Source organism: Cannabis sativa, chromosome 4 (genome assembly GCF_029168945.1).
Source record: "Cannabis sativa cultivar Pink pepper isolate KNU-18-1 chromosome 4, ASM2916894v1, whole genome shotgun sequence".
Lineage (NCBI taxonomy): Eukaryota > Viridiplantae > Streptophyta > Magnoliopsida > Rosales > Cannabaceae > Cannabis > Cannabis sativa.
In genome coordinates this window covers 65054125-65064216 of record NC_083604.1, presented here as the reverse complement: position 1 = coordinate 65064216, position 10092 = coordinate 65054125, and the positions used below count along the sequence as shown (strand labels likewise).

Genomic DNA, 10092 nt, shown 5'->3' with positions numbered 1-10092 from the left:
ATTGTATTTCTCTTATTTTTTTTTTGAAATAAATAGTATTTAGTTTTTGATGCTAAGAATATTAAATTTTAAAATAAAATAAATAAATGTAATGCATTTAGCCCTCCACGTATCTATATTTATGAGTTAACAAAAGTAGTAGTAACGATGTAAGAAGATTGTAACATTAAGTATTTTTGCCTCCAAAATAAACATTAGATATTTAAGTGTATAAAATCTGAAATATTATGTATTTATACCGCAATTTACTATATATATATATAGACCAATTATAATAGGTGTGTCATTTTTTATCCTACAGATAAGTATTTTATTTTTGAAATTTAGAGAAATCAATTTAAATGTAATGAAGTCATACATTATAATTATAGTAGATATTTTATTAATTTTTTGAAAATGCATAGTAATTTACCATACCACTAAAAACAACATTCAAAATAGTTGATTGGACATATAATAATAATAATAAAAATATTGTGCAACTAAATATTTGAAATAAGATTTTAGCATCTGTAAACTATTTGAAAATGAATGGATTGACTGCTATAAATATAAAAGAAACAAACATATATCATATAAAAATTAAAAATTAAGTAATAATTTTTTAAGTCCTATTTAGATATTGCATAATTTTCTTATATAATATATATAAATAGTATTATTAGACTTAATAAGTGTGTGGGACCAGTAGAAGAAGGTTGGTTGGTTGGTTGGTGCTTTTATGCAGGGTATTGGTGATGGGCATGTGATGTGGGTCTCACACCGATACATTAAAACCTGTCCTTTTCCAAGCTCCACTACTCTATCAGCCCTTGTATAAAATTGCTACAAAAGCTAGAGGGTCACAAATGTTTGCTTCTTCTCAAATAATATAAATATACATAATAATCAATATAATCTCATCCAATTGGATCGATCCGATCTAATCCAATCTAATTACAAAAAAATAAATATTTAATTAAAATTTAATTAAATTTGAAGTTAAAAATTAGATTCTAATTGGATTGAATTAATTATTAAATGTCAATCTCAAAATTCAATTAAAAACCGATACAATTCAATTACATTTATATATTAAAAAATTATTTATATAATAAAAATATTGAAAAATATTATATATATTAATTATATTTTTATTAGATTTTTTTTGTATATTAAATTTGTAACACTTCATTGTTTTGTGTATTTATTTTCATGATGTTTTGTTTTATTTTATTACTTAGAAATATTGTTGTTTAAATTATTTAAAACTTTTGGTAACATTACACTTGTAAGAGTAGTATGTTTATGAAGTATTAAACTTAAATAAAAGGTGGTACTTAGTTTTTACGTATTTTTTTTTTCATATTTATAAGTTAATATTAAAATTTAAGTGTGTAATTGGATATCCAATTAAAAAACCGATCCAATCTAATAGTAATTGGATTGAATTAGATTGAATTTGATTGGATTTTGAGGTCTAATTGGATCGGATCGAATGATATTTTTTCAAATCCAATTACTAATTGGATTAGATCAGATGAGGAAAAAAAGTTAGATTGGATTGGATGCCTACCCCTAATACATATACCTTCCAAATTATTAATTGGATTAATTACAACTTGAATATTAGAGGAAATTATATTGTATATCTACTTTATTTTATCTGTTTTAATTTTTATCTTTATTTCTATATTCTTTAAAATATACTCACTTTTATAGATGATGTCCTTATTATACATTTTAGGTTAATATAACTTATGTGCTAGACTTAAGTAGAGGGTGAAGATATATTGGACAACAGATATACAAAAGCGAGTACTTTTTAATGAAGTATAATATAAGAGTATTTTTTATTAATGGATACAAAAAAGGAAGTACATTCTTCAACTTATCTCTGAATATTACACATTAAAAAGCCCCTACACTAATTAATCGAGTGAGAACTTATAAAGAGAAGATTAGTCTCTTGAAGAGCATATACTAACAATCTCATCTCGTATCCAATATTATGAAATTGAGTATGTCTTTCATCTTATTAACTCATAGAGTAATCTTGTCTCTTTGCGTACCATAGTAAGGGATTATATACAAAGTGGGCATCTATAACAAGGTCTGCCATTAATGTCGGAGAGAAACACGCCGGGGGAAAGAGAGATGAGAGACAGATAAAAAGAAGAAAGTGAAAAAGATGAAGGAGCCTAGATCATACACTCTATTTTTTCTTTTTCTTTTAATTTGTTAGTTATTCATTTATTTGTTAAAAAACTATTTTCAAATAACTATGATTTTTATTTGTTTAATTATTTTAAAATAATATTAGTATGATATGAACTGATAATATACTGACATGTGCTAGTATTAATTACTTTAGTTAGCATTTAACAAAGTGAGTGATCTAAGTAACAGAAATGTAACTCAAAATATGTAATTTATCAAACAAATAATATACATGAAATTAAAAACATAAAATATGTATACCAAGGAACCCTCTCTCTATACAATTATTTTCAACACATCATCCTTTTTTTAAAAATAATTTGTTATATATAAATAAAATAAAATTAGACCTCACGGTCATTACACAAGATAGAGTCTGGTATAGTTGAGATTAGCAATCCCAGTTACATTTTTCGCGAAAGCCCACCTAACAACATTATAGGCCGCAAAATTACAAACTCTTAAAATAAAAGAGAAATTACAACCTAACAAATTAGAAGAGAGTTGCTTACAATAATGAATATAATTATCAATTTCTCAACCGAATAAATTTCCTTTCAGAGCATTGATAACCTTTTTAGAGTCACTCTCCATAAGAACAAAAATGTGCTTCATCATAACAGCCGTGTCTAAGGCTAACCTGCAAGCCCCAACTTCTCCAATAAGCGGATCCGAGAAATAGAGCATTTTGGTAGCCACCCACAAGACAATCCCTAAGTGATCCCTAGCTACAGCTATCGCGCACATGGAGCAGCTACCAACTTTGACATCACAATTAATTTTAATCCAATCATTTGGAAGAGGAGACCAGCTTGGGGGCATCACAGCCAATGGCAGAATAAGTAAACAAGATGCATAATCTGCGTAACAAATAGAGATAGAGTCAATCATTTGCTTAATGTTACACCTACAGTTATTATGAACCTTATCGTTGCGAGCCCTCCAAATAGTATACCCCACAACGAAGCATAGAGGAACAACTTACCAGTATCCACCCCTTTTAACTTCAAGCTCCAAAGAAAAGTAACCCAATCCCAAACACGAGCTCCTGAGCCTAAGACATGCATAATCCCCCACGGGGAAGCCCTCTAGAGATGGTCAGCATAAGTGCAAAAAAGGAACAAATGTTGCATCGATTCCTCACCCTCTCCACAGAGAGGGCAAGAAACCTCTTCTATACTAATTCTCTTGGCTAGAATGGCCTGAATAGTCAGAGCATCGAAAAAAAAATGCACCAACAGAGGACCTTATGACGTTCCAAGGTTTTGGAGTTCTAAAGTTTGTTCTGCAACTTGAGGGCCATAGTGCAATCAGGGGCTCTTTCTAAGACTTTGTAGTAAATAAACCATTAGGCTCCTTTGTCCAAACCCACTTATCTCTACCTTGGCCACTGGGTTTACCACTCTTAATAATGTCACTAGTAGTTTCTGGGTCAAACAAAACTCTAAGTTTAGGCATATCCCAATTCCCATTATCTAAAAGTAACTCTGCCACCTTTGTCACCCCCACGGCCTAGAATCACTAGGCTTTGGGTAGAAATCTTGGCCATGAGTAACCCACGGATCAGTCCAGACATTAGTCTCTTTCCCATCAGAAATTATATTGCACGCACCTTTCTTCAGAATCTCCTTTGCTTTCACTATATTCTTCAAGAACCAAGAATTCGAGTTCTTAAAAGATCCTTCCAAGAACGATTTATCTCTCAGACATTTAACTTATAACACCTTACGAAACAACAATTGATCTTCATTTAGGAGGGTCCATCCCCACTTAGAAAGAATTCATACGGTTAACTCACGAAAATACGACAGTGACAGAGTATGCCACCAAGTTTTATCGATTGGCGAAGTTTGCCTTTGATGAAGTGGCCACTGAGGCTGCTAGAAAAGCCAAATTCATTTGAGGATTGGAAGAACATATCGCCCGAGATGTAATTGTAGCTTCCCAACAACCAGGGATTGTCCGAACATATGCTCGGTGGTTGAGCTAGCCTTCGCTGCTGAGGGTGCACAAGATCAAATTTGAAAGAAAAATAGTGTAAGAAGAGATAAGTGGAAGTAAACGTCTAATGTTGGTTCTGGTAAAGGTGTTTACCCTAATGATCGTAAGAAAAAATCTAATGATCCATCAGCTACGGGTCCTAACAAGAGATTCCAAGGCAATTAAGGTTTCCGATGTGGTAGAAATGAAAATTGGAGAACCTATCCAGGGTGCCTGAGGTGCAAGAGACGCCAACAGGGCGAATGTCAAGCTCGAGCCTGTTTCTAGTGAGGGGTAGTGGGCCATTTGAAAAGAAATTACCCACAGTTACAGAGACCAAAATAGAAGAAAGATGATACTCTAGTTCTTGCTCGGGTGTTTACTATGACCCAAGCAGAGGCTGATGCCGGTCCTTTTACTATGACAGGTTAGATTTCTATTGATGGCGCCTTGTTGACTGTTTTTAATTGATTCCGGTGCAACACTTTCTTATGTGTCAAGTAAAGTGATTAGAAATCTGCATAGACCTAGTGATGTTTAATTGAGTGGTTTTTGTACCTTACTGCCTACTGGAGATTTGGTTATCTCCAGCAAGTAGGTTAGGTCCCTTCCAATGTATGTGGAGGGAAGAAAATTATTGGTTGATTTTCTTGAGCTGAACCTAGAGGATTTTAATGTTATATTGGGGATGGACTAGCTAGTAAAGTATAACGCAACCATCGATTGTAAAATAAAGATGGTTACTTTTGAGCCTGAGGGTAAGGACCCATAGTGTTTGTGGACATGGTTCAAGGATCCCAAATTACATTAATCTCGGGGCTTAAGGCAAGAGATTTGTTATGGGATAGATGTGTCAGTTTCCTAGCCAGTGTGGTGGATACCACGAAAGAAATACCATTGGGACTGGAACACGTTTTGGTGGTTCAAGAGTTATTGGATGTCTTTCCAGAGGAGCTACTGGGGTTACCACCAAAGCGGGAGATTGACTTTGAAATTGATTTGATATCGGGGGTAGAACTTATAATTAAAGCTCCATATTGGATGGCACCTGCAGAGCTGAAAGAGTTGAAGGTTCAGTTATAGGGAATGTTGAATTTTAAGTTCACTAGACCAAGTACCTCACCTTGGGGTGCACTGGTTTTATTTGTAAAGAAGAAGGATGGAACCTTACAGATGTGCATTGATTACTGGGAGCTAAATAACTTGACGGTGAAAACAAGTATCCTTTGCCAAGGATAGATGATCTATTTAATCAATTATAGGGAAAGACCGTCTTCTCAAAGATTGATCTTCGATCTTGTTATCACTAGTTGAGAATTCGAGAGGAGGATATTCCCATTACAGCTTTTCGTACCTGATATGGACACTATAAATTCCTGGTGATGTCCATCAGATTAACTAATGCTCTGGCAGTATTTATGGACTTAATGAACCGAGTTTTCAAAGACTTTGTAGATGATTTTAATTGTCTTCATCGATGCCATTTTGATCTTCTCCGATTCAGAAGAGGCACATGAGAAACATCTTCGAATGGGGTTGCAACATCTCTGAGAGCATAAGCTTTATGCTAAATTCAAGAAATACGAATTTTAGATGCCTCAAGTAAGCTTCTTAGGGCATGTTGTGAAAAAAGATGGTATCTTGGTGGATCTAATAATGATTGAAACGGTTCGGGAATAGCCTCGACCTAAGTCTGCAACCAAAGTTCAAAGTTTCTTTGGATTAGCAAGATACTACAGGAGGTTCGTTGAAGGGTTTGTCGAAATTTCTACACCTTAAACTGAACTAACCCGAAAGAATTGTAAGTTTATTTGGACTGACAAGTGCAAAAGTAGTTTCCAGACATTGAAGCAGAGGTTAATTACCGCACCAGTGCTAACCTTGCCAATCAGGAATGAGAAATTCATGATTTACTGTGACGCTTCAAAACAAGGGTTAGGTTGTATTTTGATGCAGTCTGATAAAGTTATTGCCTATGCGTCTAGGCAACTGAAGGAATATGAACAACAGTATCCCACCCATGATATGGAACTGGTAGCAGTAGTTTTCACTTTGAAAGTTTGGCGTCATTATCTATATAGTAAAAAGTGTAAAATCTACACGGATCACAAGAGCCTCAAATACTTTTTCATTCTGAAGGATTTGAAAATGAGGCAGCGACGGTGGTTGGAATTAGTTAAAGAGTATGACTGCGAGATCCTGTACCATCCTAGAAAAGAAAATGTGGTAGCGGATGCTTTGAGTCAAAAAGGTCCAAGGCAAATTTATGGACTGAAGAGGATCTCACCAAAATTGACTGAGGATATGACCAGAGCAAAGATTGAGTTTGTAGTTGGGAAACTAGCCAATATTACGTTACAGTCTGATTTATTAGAGAGAATCAAAGCAAACCAACAACATGATCCAAAATTGCAAGAGTGTAAAAAGAAGCTTGAAGTCGGGTCAACAAAGGGTTTCTCAATTTAATCATATGGGTTATTGCGATAAAAACAAAGAGTTTGTGTAACAGTTAACGATAGTATCCGACAGAAGATTCTAGATGAGTCTCATACCATGCCTTATTCATTACATCTGGGGATAACTAAGATGTATCAAGATGTGAAATCACTATATTGGTGGCCAAGTATGAAAGGTGATATAGTAGAATATGTGTCAAAATGCCTAACTTGTTCGCAAGTTAAAGCAGAGCATCATAGGCCAGTGAGATTACTTCAACCTCTGAAGATTCCTTAGTGTAAATAGGAAGAAATAACCATGAATTTTGTAGTTGGATTACTAAGAACAATAGTGTTCTATGATTCCATCTAGATAATCATGGATCGATATATAAAGTCAGCTCACTTTTTACCAGTGCAAACTATGTATACGGGGGATCAGTACCCTGATCTATATGTCAATGAGATAGTTTGGTTTCATAGTGCTCTAAAGTCGATCGTCTTAGATCGAGATCCAAAGTTTACATCTAATTTTTGGGAGAGTCTACAACGAAGTTTAGTATAATCTTTCATCCTCAGACTGATGGTCAGTCTAAGAGGACTATTCATATATTTGAGGATATGATACGAGCGTGTGTATTGGACTTTGAAGGTCTTGGAACAAGTACCTTCCTCTGATTGAGTTTTCATATAATAATAGTTATCAGAGTACTATTGGTATGGCACCGTATGAAATGTTTTATGGGAGAAAATGTCAATCGCCCATTCATTGGGATGAAGTCGATGAACGGAGACATTTTGGCCAGATGCAGTCAAAGAACGAGTGAGGCCATTGAGAAAATTCGAGCTCGTATGCTTACCTCACAAAGTAGACAGAAAAGCTACGTTGATTCGAAACGTAGATATATCAAATTCTAGGTTAGGTATTCTGTCTTCCTTCGAGTGTTACCAATGAAGGTAATTTGGAGATTTGGAAAGAAGGGAAAGCTAAGTCCCAAATTTATTGTTTCGTTTCATATTTTGGAAAGGATAGGTCAGGTAGCTTATCAGCTAGCCTTACCCTTGCTTTATCTAGAGTTCACAATGTGTTTTATATTTCAATGCTTCAGAAGTATATGTGTCAGATACGACCCATATTTTTAGTTATGAAGATACTAAACTTCAAACATACTTGTCATACAAGGAACATCCAATTCAGATCTTGGACAGAAGGAGAAAGTATTGCGGAATAAGATGTACTATTCCGCTAGCTAAAGTGTGTGGAGGAACAACAAGATTGAAGAGACGACTTGGGAGTTAGAGTCGCAGATGCAGGAGCAATATCCCGAGTTATTCAGGTAAATTTTGAGGACAAAATTTCTATAAGGAGGGGATAGTTTTAATATCTCAGAAAATATAATAATATTTAAATGGATATATTTTAATAAATATGTAATTATATGGACATTAAAGTACTTGCGAGTAAATTAGTAAAATATGAGTGAATGAATAAATATAACGTAATTTATTAATTATAGAGATTTTATCGGATTATGTGGGTATTGTATATACAATTTTTGAAATAAAATGTGTTGAGTTCGCCGACCGTGGAAACTCGACAAATTGGTTGAAAATGTCATAACGATAAATGCTGAGTTATATTGGAATTATACTGGACTAGTTTAGAATTTTAAGCTGTCAGTTTGGTTGGAATAGTTAGAAATAACCAAATACCCCTAAGCTTTATTTTAGACTTAAGTGTTTATGGAGGGACAAAATAGTCTTTAATTAGTATATCATAGTATTTATGTCTTTAGTGTATTTTCTAAGCTGAAATAGGGTTTAGTGTTTGTTATTATTATTAATTTAAATGTTATTTAGTTAATTGATGATAAAAGTCAAAAATAAGGAAAAGAAATCACACCAAAACGTATCTTTCTCTCTCTCCCTTTTGAAAACCTAAGGACCCAGCTAGAACCAGAAGCTTTCTTCATAAATTCAGCCAGTTCTCAGCTGAATCAATCAAAGCTAGGAGTTATTCATGCTTTGAGGTAAGCTCTCCAGTTAATTCCTTTGATTTATGAGGTTTGGGTTGAATTTTATTTAGGGTTTTGCTTGATTTTGGGGCTGTGAGTGTTGTTGGAGTTCAGAGTATGTTTTTAGGGTTAAGTTAGGTTTGTTTAAGTGTGAATTGGATGATTTCTTGGCTGTTAAGATTAGAATTAGGAGAATTGAGTTTAAGAACTCAATATTCATTCAATTGTGGTAAATCTGTGATTTTGGGGAATTATTGAGTTTTGATTGTTTAATTATGTTGTTTTAATATTATAGAACCACTTCGGAAGGTTTGAAGAGGTTTTGGATTAGTTTTGATGTGTAAAACCAGAGTTTTACCATTTCTGCAGGAACCGGTCGACCGATTCAATAGGTCACTAGTGAATCGGTCAACCTGTTGGCCAGTAGGGGGAAATCCAAATTTTCTTCGAAGTTGGTTTTTCCTTGGGGTGTTGTCTAGTTGTGAAATTAGGATTTGTTTCGGAGTTTAGTTAAGTTGTACACCAAGTTTTATTATCGTGACATAAGACTCGGGATCGTCGAGCACTGTTCCACTCAGGTTGGCGCGCACACCGAATTATTGGATTGAGGTAAGAAAAAGGCAATTGCACTACTTAGCATGTCAAATGAGAAACGATTATTATTGTTAGCGACTCGATTATGAACGAGGTAAAGATACGGTAATTACCGTTGTTGAGAATGAGTAATTACTCACTTTAATACTGCGGATAGGTTTCTTACTTATCGATCGGTTCATCGGGCACCAAGAGTGACATATGGAGCTCGTTGGTAATGAGCAGGATGCTTTATGAAGCATCAAAGTCAGTTTGTCTTATGAGATAAATAATTGTTTATGTAATGTTTGATTAAGTACCGAATAAGTATTTAAATTAGATGATGAAATTGTTGGTTATGCGTTGTATGGTTTCTCGTGTTATGCGATATTTGTATTTTACTTGCTTTTTTGCCGAGTCTTTGAGACTCACGTGTGTTTCGTGACGCAAGTAAAGGGAAGGGAAAAGTGGACCAACTATGAGTCAGAGGTCTCCCAACGATGTACATATCAACTGGTGTGCCTCGACTTCCAGTGGACAGGATCCACCTTTTGATCATGTTTTAAAAATGTAACTCCATTTTGTAATATTTTTTTGGAACATGTTGTAAAAGTTTATAAACAAAAGGATCTCCAAATCTAGCAGTATTTTGAATAAAAAGCTCTTAATTTCATCAAAAGTTTTAATTAAACCGTACATTTTTTAAATTGTTAACTTATAATTATAAATTAATTTATAAAAGCACACATAATATTTTTGTGGAACAGAACTCTACGCTTAGACAAAAAAGATTGATGAGGTTAAATTTAATAAGTAAACTTAATTATACCACACTATGTTTCTTTTTAAATATAATTTTTTTGTAATAATTATTTAAACATAATAGATGA

General features: G+C 33.9%; 1 long non-coding RNA gene across 1 annotated transcript; it reads left to right on the top strand.

Moving 5' to 3' along the window:
• Positions 1 to 8446: 8446 nt before the first annotated feature.
• Positions 8447 to 9843, top strand: LOC115714824 (uncharacterized). The gene is made up of 2 exons (XR_009687151.1): positions 8447 to 8644; positions 9659 to 9843. It is a non-coding gene; the product is annotated as an uncharacterized LOC115714824 (long non-coding RNA).
• The last annotated feature ends 249 nt before the right edge of the window (positions 9844 to 10092 follow it).